General features: G+C 49.9%; 1 protein-coding gene across 2 annotated transcripts in view; it reads right to left on the reverse strand.

Moving 5' to 3' along the window:
- The window catches only part of PGS1 (phosphatidylglycerophosphate synthase 1), a 213,337-nt gene that overhangs the window by 100,307 nt on the left and 97,368 nt on the right, over nucleotides 1–15,662 (reverse strand). The window contains exon 11 of one of the 2 annotated variants that reach the window (XR_011025276.1): nucleotides 13,729–13,954. The exons of the other annotated variant lie outside the window; for it this stretch is intronic. The gene's annotated coding sequence lies outside the window, so the exon portion shown is untranslated. Of the gene's footprint in view, nucleotides 1–13,728; nucleotides 13,955–15,662 lie in introns of those variants that run through there. 2 annotated transcript variants of the gene reach the window in all.

Below are 15,662 nucleotides of genomic sequence, written 5' to 3' on the forward strand. Positions count from 1 at the left end.
GCACGTGGAGGGGAGCGCGGCCGTTGGTGCACGTGGCGGGGAGCGCGGCCGTTGGTGCGCGTGGCGTCTAGCGCGGCCGTTGGTGCACGTGGCGGGGAGCGTGGCCGTTGGTGCACGTGGAGGGGAGCGCGGCCATTGGTGCACGTGGCGGGGAGCGCGGCCGTTGGTGCGCGTGGCGTCTAGCGCGGCCGTTGGTGCACGTGGAGGGGAGCGCGGCCATTGGTGCACGTGGAGGGGAGCGCGGCCATTGGTGCACGTGGCGGGGAGCGCGGCCGTTGGTGCACGTGGCGGGGAGCGCGGCCGTTGGTGCACGTGGAGGGGAGCGCGGCCATTGGTGCACGTGGAGGGGAGCGTGGCCGTTGGTGCACGTGGAGGGGAGCGCGGCCATTGGTGCACGTGGCGGGGAGCGCGGCCGTTGGTGCGCGTGGCGTCTAGCGCGGCCGTTGGTGCACGTGGAGGGGAGCGCGGCCATTGGTGCACGTGGCGGGGAGCGCGGCCGTTGGTGCACGTGGCGGGGAGCGCGGCCGTTTGTGCACGTGTATCTTTCACCACCCTGTCCACCATAAGAAACCATTTCTCACTGCTCTATTATTTAACCCTTTTATAAAAAACACTGGGGAAGGTGCATGAATAGCAATGCTTTATTACATTGTCAGGATGTAGGATGTAGAGGATATAGACAGGAATGAACAATAAGATTCCGTAGCTTTAGCTGCAGTGCAGGCCGCAAAGAGGAAATATTCTAGCAGTAGCACAGGAAGGAAGTGGGAGGGGTCAGTTGTGTTTACAGGAAAGACTGCCTGCAGCTCCACCTCCCAGCTCCTCCCTGTCTACCTCTCCTGTGTGATGAGGAGTGAGGAGTTTGCACAGCTTACATGCTGCATCTGACATTCACACAGGAAGACAGTCCTGCAAACCCTGCAAGATAAAACTAATGTAGGAACCATGTTTTCTGCGCTATGCAGAAAATGTGGCATATTGTAAATTATTATATATTCCATGCAAAATGCATTAAAAAAGAAGAAAAAAACAAACAAAACAAAAAGGGGTAAAATCAGGCAAGGAGACAGATTGGCCAGAGATTCGCGGCATGGACGCTGCCTTTTCTTCCAATCGATTTCTGGTCAGGCCCCCATTGATCTGTGTGCAGTTATGAGCTCTGGCCACGGGAGGCGATGCCACGTGTGAAATCCGTGGAGTACAGATTGTGCTGCTGTTTGTTCTGGGAAGATGCAATCCTCTATAGAATAAGTTAATTATTCTCTGCCTGGAAGACGACGGAGGAACCGGCTGGACAGGAATTGCCGGCAGAAACATAAAGATCTCCCAAATTCACAGAAACATCTCGTAACTGAGCTTATGTGACCTAATCCTGACTCCATGTACACAATGCACACCGTCTGCATGGAGGCTGCAGCTGGGCCTGCGTCTGATTGGTCCATTTCTAAGGTGCACAAACTTGCAAGAAATCTGCATCAATCTGGAAATACTATCAGTATAGCCTATGGGGCTTATTGGAATGGCAGTCTGCGGATCACACATAGTTCACACAGATGGCGGTCGGCTGCACCCTGCGGCGAAACGCGTAGGACCGTCATAGCCGTGGCTGAGGTCATGCTTGTACATGATTCTAGGCATGTGCCTAGCGATTTTCTAAGCGTGCCTAGCGATTTTTGGAGCATTTTGGTGTAGCGTGTTTTTTATATTTTGTTACAGTAGAGCTGGAACTGAACAGCTTCTGTAACAAAAATGCCTGGAAAATAACTCTGCTCTAGCGCTTTTCAGAGCGATTTTCCACTTTCCTATACTTAACATTGAGGCTGAATCGCCTCAGAAATCAGCAGAAATGCTGCAGGACCCGCGTTTGCGTTTCGGAAGAAATCACATCGCTCTGGTGTGCTCCATCCCATTCATATACATTAGCCAAGCGCTTTTCAAAGTGCAAGCGTTTTAAAAACGCTCAAAAAAGCTCTAGGTGTGCACCAGCTTTAAGTGTGTGTATACAGTGTGTGTGTGTGTGCGTGTACAGAGTGTGCACAGTGTGTGTGTGTGCGTGTACAGAGTGTGTGTGTACAGTGCGGTAATGTGTACAGTGTGTGTGTGTACAGTGTGTGTATGTGTACTGTGTGTGTATGTGTACAGTATGTGTGTACAGTGTGTGTGTGTGTACAGTATGTGTGTATACAGTGCATGTATGTGTACAGTATGTGTGTGTACAGTGCGCGTATGTGTACAGTATGTGTGTATACAGTGTGTGTGTACAGTATGTGTGTATACAGTGTGTGTGTACAGTATGTGTGTATACAGTGTGTGTGTACAGTATGTGTGTGTACAGTGCGTGTATGTGTACAGTATGTGTGTATACAGTGTGTGTGTACAGTATGTGTGTGCACAGTGTGTGTATGTGTACAGTATGTGTGTATACAGTGTGTGTGTACAGTATGTGTGTGTACAGTATGTGTGTGTACAGTGCGTGTATGTGTACAGTATATGTGTATACAGTGTGTGTGTACAGTATGTGTGTGTACAGTATGTGTGTATACAGTGTGTGTGTACAGTATGTGTGTGTACAGTGTGTGTACAGTGCATGTATGTGTACAGTATGTGTGTATACAGTGTGTGTGTACAGTATGTGTGTGTACAGTGCGTGTATGTGTACAGTATGTGTGTATACAGTGTGTGTGTACAGTATGTGTGTCTACAGTGTGTGTATGTGTACAGTATGTGTGTGTACAGTATGTGTGTGTACAGTGTGTGTATGTGTACAGTATGTGTGTGTACAGTGTGTGTGTGTGCGTGTATGGGTGTGTACAGTATGGGTGTGTACAGTGTGTGTGTGTACAGTGTGTGTATGTGTACAGTATGTGTGTATACAGTGTGTGTGTACAGTATGTGTGGGTGTGTACAGTGTGTGTGTGTGTGTGTGTGTGTGTGTGTGTGTGTGTGTGTGTGTGTGCAGTGTGTGTGTATGGGTACAGTATGTGTGTATACAGTGTGTGTATACAGTGTATGTGTACAGTATGTGTGTATACAGTGTGTGTGTACAGTGCATGTAAAGTATATGTGTGTACAGTGTGTGTGTACAGTATGTGTGTGTACAGTGTGTGTATGTATACAGTATGTGTGTGTACAGTGTGTGTGTGTGTATAGGTACAGTATGTGTGTATACAGTGTGTGTGTATACAGTGTATGTGTACAGTATGTGTGTATACAGTGTGTGTACAGTGCATGTAAAGTATATGTGTGTACAGTGTGTGTGTGTGTACAGTATGTGTGTATACAGTGTGTGTGTACAGTGTGTGTGTGTGTGTGTACAGTGTGTGTGTGTATGGGTACAGTATGTGTGTATACAGTGTGTGTGTGTATACAGTGTATGTGTACAGTATGTGTGTATACAGTGTGTGTGTACAGTATATGTAAAGTATAGTATATGTACAGTGTGTGTGTGCGCATGTATGGTGTGTGTAAAGTATGTGTGTATATAGTGTGTGTGTGTGTACAGTATGTGTGTATACAGTGTGTGTGTACAGTGTGTGTGTGTGTGTGTGTGTGCATGTATGGTGTGTGTAAAATATGTGTGTACAGCGTGTGTAGCACTCCTGATGTTTGGCACAGGGCTGCTGACAATAACACATCAGGAGAACAGCTGTGCACACAACAGATTATTTGTGGCCGGAGGCTGTTGTTCTTCTGGGAATCGCAGTCCTATTTGTAGCAACCTACAGAACTTGTTTGGTTCAGTTTATGGAAAGAGCTGTGATGTAAACCCGGCAATGGATGCTACTTATAGAACAAGCCCGGGGCCATGACTGCCATTCTATTATAGAGCGCTCTCCTCCCACCGTGCTCTGTCATTACACCTCTCTGGTGACGCCCGACACAAAGGACAGGTACACTTGGGAGCGTCCTTACCGTAACGGGGACAAAATACGAGATGGGCGTACTGGGGATCTCTTCTGCCGGGAAAGCCTCTGTTTGGTGAGAGAACAATTTACCGACAATGCCAAAATTAGACAATGACTGTTCCAAGACGTAAAATATTTAACATGGAGCCCAGAGCTATAGGAACACTACGTGCCGGCCGTACCGCCCAACGCAGAAAACAACACATCAAAACAGTCCAATCCGGGGCAGATATATAAAAACCATTTCTCAGCCTTTATTTACATTTGAGCAGAAAGTGTTCAGTCCAAAATTATTCATACCCTTCTCAATAATCAATAGAAAAGCCTTTATTAGCTATTATAGCGATCAAACGCTTGTAATTGCAGCTTTTTGCATGTCTCCACGGGTATTTTTGCCCATTCATCTTTAGCAGTGAGCTCCAAATCTTTAAGGTTGGAGGGTCTTCTTGCCATCACTCTGATCTTTAGCTCCTTCCACCGATTCTCAAATGGATTCAAGTCCGGACTCTGGCTGGGCCACTCCAAAACATTAATGTAGTTGTCTGCTAACCATTTCTTCACCACTTTTGCTGTGTGTATTGGGTCATTGCCATGCTGAAATGTCCATTGGTGCCCAAGGTCAAGTTTCTCTGCAGACTGCCTGATGTCAGTGAGAATCCTCATGTATTGCTCTTTTTTCATGGTGCCATTTACTGTGATTAGGCTCCCTGGTCCATTGGCTGAAAAACACCCCCAAAGCATTAAAGAGAACCAGAGCTAAAGTAAAGAAGATTCTATACATACCTGGGGCTTCCTCCAGCCCCATACGCACGGATCGCTCCCACGCCGCCATCCACCGCTGCCCGCATCTACGAGAACCGGCTCCCCGCTGTGACATCAGTCGGAGCCAGTCTAGCGTAGCAGAAGTGCGCTCTTTGCATATCTCTGCAGCAGCCGCTGGAGAGATACGTAGAGGGCGCACTTCTCCAGCGTAGCCCGGTTCCGATGACGTCAGTGACAGGAGCCGGTTCTCCTAGATGCGGGCAGCGGTGGATGGCGGCGTGGCAGCGATCAGAGCGTATGGGGCTGGAGGAAGCCCCAGGTATGTATAGAATCTTTTCTTTACTTCAGCTCTGGTTCCCTTTAAGTTCCCACCACCATGTATGACAGTGGGGATGGTGTTCTTTGGGTTGAAGCCTTCTCCTATTTTACGCCAAATGAAGGAAACATCAATTTCCGTTTCATCTGACCAGAAGTCTTCTTCGTTGTCCAGATGAGCATTTGCAAAGGCCAAGCAAGCTTTTGTGTGCCCTATCTGGAGAAGTGGCATCCTCCTTGTTCTGCATCCATGGAACTCAGCAGTGTGCCGTGTCCGTTGGATTGTCTGCCTTGAGACATTGCCACCAGCAGAGCCCAGATTCACCAGGATGGCCTTGGTGGTGATCCTTGGATTCTTTATCACCTCTCTCACTACCCTCCTGGCCAGCACAGGTGTCACTTTTGTCACATTCTCACAAGTGTCTAAAACTGGCCCTGTTCCCGGCTAATGTTCAATCAAACGTCAATTGAGAGGACCTACCTTTCTTTCTAATATTTTTGATAAGGTGCCCATACACTCATCGATTTTCCCATTCCTTGCTGTTTCGATTCATCTGCTGGGAATTGATTCCCCCAAAATGTCAGATCGATCGATTTATGATTGATTTTGTCTAAAATCGATTGAAAATATAGGTAAGAGAGAGAATGTAAAATGTAACAGTTGGTGGCGGGGCAAGAGCTTTGCCGGATCGGTGGGCTATAGCTTTGCACTGCACAGAACAGTACAACTCTGCAGTTCGATCGATTTTTTTTAATAGATTTCCTGCTGGAATTGATGGAACCTGATGAGCAGTGTGTGGTAGGAATAGATTCCTTCTGAATCGATTCTTATCAGAAAGGCATTTACGGTTTTGGAACATTGAGTGGAAATCTATAAGTGTATGGACAGCTTTAGATGCTTTTATCGAATCTAACATCTAGTCTATAAAAAACATTGCCCAATGTCTGTGAGCGGACAGGCCCTTTATTACAGGTAACCGGCGTACAATAAAGCGCCTCACTTCAAATTCTGCTAAAGAGGATGACAGTCGAGTTACAGGGAACCTGAAGTGAGAGTAATATGGAGGCTGCCATATTTATTTCCTTATAAACAATACCAGTTGCCTGGCTGTCCTGCTGATCCTCTGCCTCTAATGCTTTTAGCCGTAGCCCCTGAACAAGGATGCACTACTGCAGCTGAATAGATCAGCAGGATTGCAAGGCAAATAGTATTGCTTAAAAGAAAATAAACATGGTAGCCTCCATAGTCTTCTCACTTCAAGTGTACTATTATAACTTTATAAAGCGAGGATGGTAAGCATCAAGTAAGGAATGGACAGTCCTGACCATAGAGGATTGAGATGCGGCAGACAGCACCGCCTGCCAACAGGCAAGTTATTCCGCCCCCCAGACGTTCGGTGCCGCCCACCAGGCATTCGGTGCCAACTGATTTCACCAGCCAGCCGCAGAGGTTTCTAACATTTCTTCCGAATCTCTTATTTCCCTCAAGCGCCTCTGATGAGCCGCTTATCACACACTGCGCAACGCCAGATTAATGACAGATACTCAGTAACTGAACATCCTGGCTGTGGCTTCCTCCTAAACTTACAAAATCCGCATTTCGTCACCTTTCTTGTTAAATCGCGACCCCTAAAAATCAATCAGTCATCAGATAATTCACCGCTGTCCATTAAGCGAAATCCTTACACAGCAGCAAAACCACATTGTGCAAAACCTCTGAATGTAACAAAAACTTCTGCTGTATAACCAGACTTCCCCATGATACAGCCTGGGGGTGGGGCCAAACTTCTGTGTCATACAGTGAGGGGGCAGGGCTAGTCTGCCACATCATACAGCAAGGGGGCAGGGCTAGACTTCCACATCATACTGTGAGGGGTGGGGCTCAGACTGAGCGGTCTGAAGAGATTGCAGGATTCAGCAGGTAGTCTGTGCCAGAGCAGGGACAAGGTCCTCCAGCACCCAAGGCTGAGACACCAAAGTGCGCCTCTCCATCCCTCCCACCCCAGCTGTCACACACTGCTTGCTATTACACTAAGAGGGCCACAGGGCCCACAACCTCCCCAACACCTTAATATCTAGTTATCTGGCTTGCAGTCACTGCCATGTATCCCCTTTTCTTATTTATTTCTGCTTCATACACAATTAGGAATGACAGCTGAATGAATTGTGCGCCCCCTCCTACACTGCGCCCTGAGGCTGGAGCATCTCCAGCCTATGCCTCGGCCCGGCCCTGGTCTGTGCCACAAGAATTATTCCTTAGGGATTCTGAAGACCTAATTAACACTTTTGCCAGGCACTCCTGTCTTTCAGCGAAGCCTAGACACTGCCCTGCGAGAAGGCGGGGATGCGGGAGAAGGCGGGAATGCGTGAGAAGGCGGGGATTTTGGAGGAGAAGGTGGGGATGCAGGAGGAGAAGGCGGGGATGTGGGAGAAGGCGGGAATGCGGGAGAAGGCGGGGATTTGGGAGGAGAAGGCGGGGACGTGGGAGGAGAAGGTGGGGATGCAGGAGGAGAAGGCGGGGATGTGGGAGAAGGCGGGAATGCGGGAGAAGGCGGGGATTTGGGAGGAGAAGGCAGGGGTGCGGGAGGAGAAGGTGGGGATGCAGGAGGAGAAGGCGGGGATGTGGGAGAAGGCGGAGATATGGGAGAAGGCAGGGATGCTGGAGAAGAAGGCAGGAATGCGGCTGGAGACGGAAGGGGTGCGGGAGGAGAAGGCGGGAATGCGGGAGGAAAAGGGGGGCAAGTGGGAAGAGAAGGTGGGGATGCATAAGGAGAAGGCAGGGATATGGGAGAAGGCAGGGATGCGGGAGAAGGCAGGGAATTGGGAGGAGAAGGCAGGAATGCGGGAGGAGACGGAAGGGGTGCGGGAGGAGAAGGCGGGGATGCAGGAGGAGAAGGTGAGGATGTGGGAGGAGAAGGGCGGGCATGTGGGAGAAAAAGGCGGGGGTGCGGGAGAAGGCAGGCATGCGGGAGGAAAAGGGGGGCAAGTGGGAGGAGAAGGCGCCGATGTGGGAGAAGGCGGAGATATGGGAGAAGGCAGGGATGCGGGAGAAGAAGGTGGAGATGCGGGAAAGGGGGGGGGGAATGTGGGAGTGGAAGGCAGGGATGCTGGAGACGGCAGGGATGCGGGAGAAGAAGGCGCCGATGTGGGAGAAGGCGGAGATATGGGAGAAGGCAGGGATGTGGGAAAAGAGGGGGGGGATGCGGGAGGAGAAGGTGAGAATGTGGGAGGAAAAGGGGAGGGGGCATGTGGTAGAAAAAGGCGGGGGTGCGGGAGAAGGCAGGCATGCGGGAGGAAAAGGGGGGCAAGTGGGAGGAGAAGGCGCCGATGTGGGAGAAGGCGGAGATATGGGAGAAGGCAGGGATGCGGGAGAAGAAGGTGGAGATGCGGGAAAGGGGGGAAATGTGGGATTGGAAGGCAGGGATGCTGGAGAAGGCAGGGATGCAGGAGGAGAAGGCGCCGATGTGGGAGAAGGCGGAGATATGGGAGAAGGCAGGGATGCTGGAGAAGAAGGCGGGGATGTGGGAAAAGAGGGGGGGGGGATGCGGGAGGAGAAGGTGAGAATGTGGGAGAAGGGGGGGCATGTGGTAGAAAAAGACGGGGGTGCGGGAGAAGGCGGGGATGCCGGAGGAAAAGGGGGCAAGTGGGAGGAGAAGGTGGGGATGCAGGAGGAGAAGGCGCCGATGCGGGAGAAGGCGGAGATTTGGGAGAAGGCAGGGATGCAGGAGAAGGCGGAGATATGGGAGAAGGCAGGGGGGGGGATGCGGGAGGAGAAGGCAGGAATGCAGAAGGAGAAGGCGGGAATGCAGGAGAAGGGGGGGGTGCGGGAGGAGAAGGCAGGAATGCGGGAAAAGGGTAAGATGCGGGAGGAGAAGGCGGAGATATGGGAGAAGAAGGCGGGGATGCGGGAGGAGAAGGTGGGTACGAGGGAAGAAAAGCGACACCCACATTTCTACAAAACAGTGCAATTCAACCGCCAGCAATAGCTGGAAGCCGAATTACGTATTTCCCTGCTGTCTATGGTGGCCTGGAGGGGGAATAGTAATTAGGGCTGCCAGGACTTGTGATGGAACAGGGTGAGCCATTATTTGGCTTTACCCTGCGCCCAAATTTCCTGGCAACTTAATTATATGTATGCGCCGTACTACAATTTCGGCCCGAAGTGGGGCTTTAAAGAGACAATGTAACTAAAAAAAAAACAAAACACGCGAGAGATACTTACCTCAGGAGGGAGAAGCCTTTGGATCCTTAGGCTTCCCCCATCCCCCTCTCTCCCTCCGTTCCAGCGCTGCCTCCTCTGAAACCACAAGCCTATCGGCTGCGCAGTAGAGTGGACCTGATTGGGCGTGGCTATTCCCGCCTGAGCCTGAATGGAAAGCCGCTACTGCGCCTGCGCTGGACACAGGGAAGGTAAATATTTACCTCCTCGGTATTCGGGGGCTTCAAGCGCCACAACAGAGGGATGGAGGAGGACGGGTCATTAGGATTCAGAGGCTTCCTCTCCTGATGTAAGTACCCCCAGGTGGATTTTTTTTTTTAGTACAGGTTTCCTTTAAGGCCTTCTTCAGACAGAGGACTGATTGCGCTTGCCGAGCAGTTCAGTCTCCCATCTGCTGCCCACCAGTGCAGCCCGGGTGCAATTTAAATGCAGCCGAATTGCAGTGGTTGTAACACTAAGCACTGACACGCTGTGTATTATTACCCGGCAGCAGAGAACCGCAGCATGTCTGAGCTCAGATGTGACCTCATGGCAGACTGCCTGTCCAGCAGCAGTACCGAGCGTTAGCAAGCACCCGGGCCGGTGCAGGAGAGCAGCTGACAGGCGGTGAATTCACCCCCCTCCCTCAGCTGCCAGTCTGAAAGAGGCCTACAGTCAGTCAATCTTTATAGATTATTTAGTCTAGTTAGTTTATCATTGAGAGTTCTATGCAAAGAGGGAGATACTGCTTGCGTGGCAGCTGGAAAAAGTTATTACCCACAATGCAACAAGGATTCACAGACAGGAAACTGTCAGGACCATGGTCCTGACATCACACTGTGGGAGGGGTTTCACCACAATATCAGCCATACAGCGCCCCCTGATGATCTATTGGTGAAAAGGAATAGATTTCTCATGGGAAAGGGGTATCGGCTACTGATTGAGATGGAGTTCAATACTAGGTTAGGGTTCCTCTTTAATATCACTAGCAGAAGCATGACCCATTGCTAAGCATTCTGGTATTTGGATGGCCGCCCGATGCTGGGAGGCTCCCGTCAGTAAACACACGGTGATGGCTCCAGATCCAGCGGAGTGACCTGGAGTCGCAGCAGATTCTTTTACTGTAATGTTTGTGGGTGGAGGCGGAGGACTTCTGCACAGCGCATGGCGATCTGCCCAGGCTGACAACTGCTGACCTCACACACAGCGCCATTGTGTGCCGCCTCTATTGACTTACATGTGTGCGGCGGTAGCTGTAAGGAGGTAACTTGGCAGGCAGCCTCCAGGATTAAACGTTCTTATCAGATGGAAATGAACGGGATCTGAAGTGAGAAAAGTTATTTCCTCAGTAGTAGGAATAAATATATGGAGCCTTGTGTGTCGCTAAGTACCTATCCATACAGAATGAAGTCAAGTGCCTGACTAACTTCCTCATAGCATTACAATCACTCACCAAACTACTTCCTGTGTCCCACTTCCTCATGTGTACACGTGGTTCCCACCATAATGCAGGGATGCTGGGATATGCAGCCTAGCAACTATTGTTCCTCCCACCTTGGGTGTCACATGGTCACACCTGATGGACCCACCCACCAGCTAGATCCAGAGTGGAGAGGAGGCGAGCTGTACTGAGGGGATGAGCACATCTGGCCAACTACTTTGGCTGTTGTACACATTTTATATTTGATGGTTGCCGCTTTCTTCAGTTTTGGGTTTAGTTGCGCGGTCACGAATGAGATTTCATAGGAAATTATAGTTTATTGCCATGACCAGCGTCTGCAGACACAGCAATGCCCGATGATCCCACCAACAACGGTCAATGACATTCTAATCATTTTGAGTCGTTTTAAATATTATGTTAATTTTATCTAAATGTATGGAGCATGCAATTGCACTGGTATAACAATGGCATCAACTCGAAATAATTAGCATGTCTGACTATCACTAATTCCCACTATGTACCTTCAGTACAGTCAGAGTTGCAGTACAGGACTGTCAGTGTTGCAGCACAAGGCTGTCGGTTAGAGTTGCAGCACAGGGCTTTCAGTGTTGCAGTACAGGGCTGACAGTGTTGCAGTACAGGACTGTCAGTTAGTGTTGCAGTACAGGGCTGTCAGTTAGTGTTGCAGTACAGGGCTGTCAGTTAGTGTTGCAGTACAGGGCTGTCAGTTATAGTTGCAGTACAGGGGCATCAGTGTTGCAGTACAGGGCTGTCAGTTAGTGTTGCAGTACAGGGCTGTCAGTTAGTGTTGCAGTACAGGGCTGTCAGTTAGAGTTGCAGCACAGGGCTTTCAGTGTTGCAGTACAGGACTGTCAGTTAGTGTTGCAGTACAGGGCTGTCAGTTAGTGTTGCAGTACAGGGCTGTCAGTTAGTGTTGCAGTACAGGGCTGTCAGTTAGTGTTGCAGTACAGGGCTGTCAGTTAGTGTTGCAGTACAGGGCTGTCAGTTATAGTTGCAGTACAGGGGCATCAGTGTTGCAGTACAGGGCTGTCAGTGTTGCAGTACAGGGCTGTCAGTTAGTGTTGCAGCACAGGGCTGTCAGTTAGTGTTGCAGCACAGGGCTGTCAGTTAGTGTTGCAGCACAGGGCTGTCAGTTAGTGTTGCAGTACAGGGCTGTCAGTTAGTGTTGCAGCACAGGGCTGTCAGTTAGTGTTGCAGCACAGGGCTGTCAGTTAGTGTTGCAGCACAGGGCTGTCAGTTAGTGTTGCAGCACAGGGCTGTCAGTTAGTGTTGCAGCACAGGGCTGTCAGTTAGTTGCAGTACAGGGGCATCAGTGTTGCAGTACAGGGCTGTCAGTTAGTGTTGCAGTACAGGGCTGTCACTGTTGCAGTACAGGGGCATCAGTGTTGCAGTACAGGGGCATCAGTGTTGCAGTACAGGGCTGTCAGTTAGTGTTGCAGCACAGGGCTGTCAGTGTTGCAGTACAGGGGCATCAGCGTTGCAGTACAGGGCTGTCAGTTAGTGTTGCAGCACAGGGCTGTCAGTTAGTGTTGCAGCACAGGGCTGTCAGTTAGTGTTGCAGTACAGGGGCGTCAGTGTTGCAGTACAGGGGCGTCAGTGTTTCAGTACAGGGCTGTCAGTGTTTCAGTACAGGCTGTCAGTTAGTGTTGCAGTACAGGGCTGTCAGTTAGTGTTGCAGTACAGGGGCGTCAGTGTTGCAGTACAGGGGCGTCAGTGTTGCAGTACAGGGCTGTCAGTGTTTCAGTACAGGCTGTCAGTTAGTGTTGCAGTACAGGGCTGTCAGTTAGTGTTGCAGTACAGGGGCGTCAGTGTTGCAGTACAGGGGCGTCAGTGTTTCAGTACAGGGCTGTCAGTGTTTCAGTACAGGCTGTCAGTTAGTGTTGCAGTACAGGGCTGTCAGTTAGTGTTGCAGTACAGGGGTGTCAGTGTTGCAGTACAGGGGCGTCAGTGTTGCAGTACAGGGGCGTCAGTGTTGCAGTACAGGGCTGTCAGTGTTTCAGTACAGGCTGTCAGTTAGTGTTGCAGTACAGGGCTGTCAGTTAGTGTTGCAGTACAGGGGCGTCAGTGTTGCAGTACAGGGGCGTCAGTGTTTCAGTACAGGGCTGTCAGTGTTTCAGTACAGGCTGTCAGTTAGTGTTGCAGTACAGGGCTGTCAGTTAGTGTTGCAGTACAGGGGTGTCAGTTAGTGTTGCAGTACAGGGGCGTCAGTGTTGCAGTACAGGGGCGTCAGTGTTTCAGTACAGGGCTGTCAGTGTTTCAGTACAGGCTGTCAGTTAGTGTTGCAGTACAGGGCTGTCAGTTAGTGTTGCAGTACAGGGGCGTCAGTGTTGCAGTACAGGGGCGTCAGTGTTTCAGTACAGGGCTGTCAGTGTTTCAGTACAGGCTGTCAGTTAGTGTTGCAGTACAGGGCTGTCAGTTAGTGTTGCAGTACAGGGGCGTCAGTGTTGCAGTACAGGGGCGTCAGTGTTTCAGTACAGGGCTGTCAGTGTTTCAGTACAGGCTGTCAGTTAGTGTTGCAGTACAGGGCTGTCAGTTAGTGTTGCAGTACAGGGGTGTCAGTGTTGCAGTACAGGGGCGTCAGTGTTTCAGTACAGGGCTGTCAGTGTTTCAGTACAGGCTGTCAGTTAGTGTTGCAGTACAGGGCTGTCAGTTAGTGTTGCAGTACAGGGCTGTCAGTTAGTGTTGCAGTACAGGGGCGTCAGTGTTGCAGTACAGGGGCGTCAGTGTTGCAGTACAGGGCTGTCAGTGTTTCAGTACAGGCTGTCAGTTAGTGTTGCAGTACAGGGCTGTCAGTTAGTGTTGCAGTACAGGGGTGTCAGTGTTGCAGTACAGGGGCGTCAGTGTTTCAGTACAGGGCTGTCAGTGTTTCAGTACAGGCTGTCAGTTAGTGTTGCAGTACAGGGCTGTCAGTTAGTGTTGCAGTACAGGGCTGTCAGTTAGTGTTGCAGTACAGGGGCGTCAGTGTTGCAGTACAGGGGCGTCAGTGTTGCAGTACAGGGCTGTCAGTGTTTCAGTACAGGCTGTCAGTTAGTGACAGGCTGTCAGATAGATCAAACACAGCTTGACCAATAAATGTACACCAAATATTCTTTAAAGCAAACCTTTAATCAATACAGACTTGAAATGAATATGACGCAGTAATAGTCATCACAGTGTATTTCCACCATTACTCTGTCACTACCTCCTCCTGCTTCCAGTATTTATTATTCTTGCCTGCAGGGGAGCTGCCATTTTGCTGGTGATGTCAGTACTATGCACAGAACAGGGAGACGTCACAGCACTGTTGGCCTTCTCCCGCCAGTCAATCCGGCTCTGAAACAGCAAAATGTCAGTCAGTTACCCATCAGTCCTTTGTGCAAAGCAGTGGCGTAGCAATAGGGGGTGCAGAGGTAGCCACCGCATCGGGGCCCTTGGGCTAGATGGGCCCACCCCTCAAACACAGTATTAGCTCTTTATTAGTCCTGTGCTGCTAATAATCACTTCTATAGTTGATTAGAATAGTAGTGATCATTAACACACAGCTCCCCATCCCCTTCTTGCTCCTCTGACACTGTGGTTGCCCTTGATTAATTTTGGTCCACCGTATCAATTGTTATGTATAGAGTGCTTAGGGGGCCCCAATGCTAAACTTGCACCAGGGCCCACAGCTTCTTAGCTACGCCACTGGTGCAAAGGGAGGCTTAAGTGCCCCCTGGTGGATTGTATGATCACCTCTGGATTAGGGGGGCTCAGTGAGACAAGACAGCTACTTTAGACTGGGATTTGGGAGCCGCTTTAGGCCGTAATGCGAGTCATAGATATAGCGGCACTCAGTGACTAATTATATACAAAAAAAAAAACAATAATGCAGCCAGAGAGATTATAAGGTAGTCAGTAATTAGGGGAACAGTTTTTAAAATAGCCAGGAGATCATCTGTAGCAGGGCGAGGAGTCTTTTGGCTTCATTCTGCGCCCACATTTTTTGGATGTACGCCAAAAAGGAGCTTTTAATTCCAAGTTGATGCTAATTTTGCATAAATTCCCCTCAACTTATATTTATGAGCAAGTCATCAACCATCCCCCACTCCTGATGCATGCCCCCCCCCCCCCCCCCCCCCCAAAACTTTTGGTGGACATAAAATCTAAATAGCCGTTTACTGCTGCACAGGACTTGGACAGCTGTAAAAGCTAGACTTGTGTGTAGTCAGGCTGCCATCTTCTTTAAAAACATTTTTTTGTCAGCAGCAAGGTGAACTATGAAGGGTTAAAGTCAGTGTTGGGTGAATGTTGTGTTAGTGGTGGGGGAAGAGTTGGGTTAAAGGGAACCTAAACTGGGAAGGATGTGCATTTTTCTTTTTAAAATAATACCAGTTGCCTGGCTGTCCTGCTGATCCTGTGTCTCTGATACTTTTAGCCACAGCCCCTGAACAAGCATGCAGATCAGGTGCTCTGACTGAAGTCAGACTGGATTAGCTGCATGCTTGTTTCAGGTGTGTGATTCAGCCACTACTGCAGCCAAAGAGATCAGCAGGGCTGCCAGGCAACTGGTATTGTTTAAAAGGAAACATCCATATCCCTCTCAGTTTAGGTTCCCTTTAAGGGGTAATATCAGTGCTATGATGGGAAGGAGGCCAGTGGTGGGAGGAACTTGAACTAAGGGTATGAGGTGTTGGAGAGGTCGGGGAAATAGTGGGTTAGGCTGGGGGGCGGTGTAGGTAGGCGCTCCAAATGAAAGCCGTGCTGTGATTGGCTGTTGCTTGGTAATGGCATACTGATGTGTGGGGCTCTGATCAGTGATGCAATGCATTGGTAGGACCGATTTTGCTTCTGTTCTAAAATACAACCTTCTCCCCGGAAGCCAGTCCTCATCTGTTTGCAGATGGTATCAGCAGGGATGGCCATTGGGATGCAAATACGTCCACTGAGGCGGCCATTTTCAAGCTGCATCAACTGCATACAAAATGTGCATTATCCTGCATCAACTGGCAGTTATTTGCATTTTACTGTCCACCCCTTAGTGATAATGCATACATATTGCATC

Source organism: Hyperolius riggenbachi, chromosome 12 (assembly GCF_040937935.1).
Source record: "Hyperolius riggenbachi isolate aHypRig1 chromosome 12, aHypRig1.pri, whole genome shotgun sequence".
Classification (NCBI taxonomy): Eukaryota; Metazoa; Chordata; class Amphibia; order Anura; family Hyperoliidae; genus Hyperolius; species Hyperolius riggenbachi.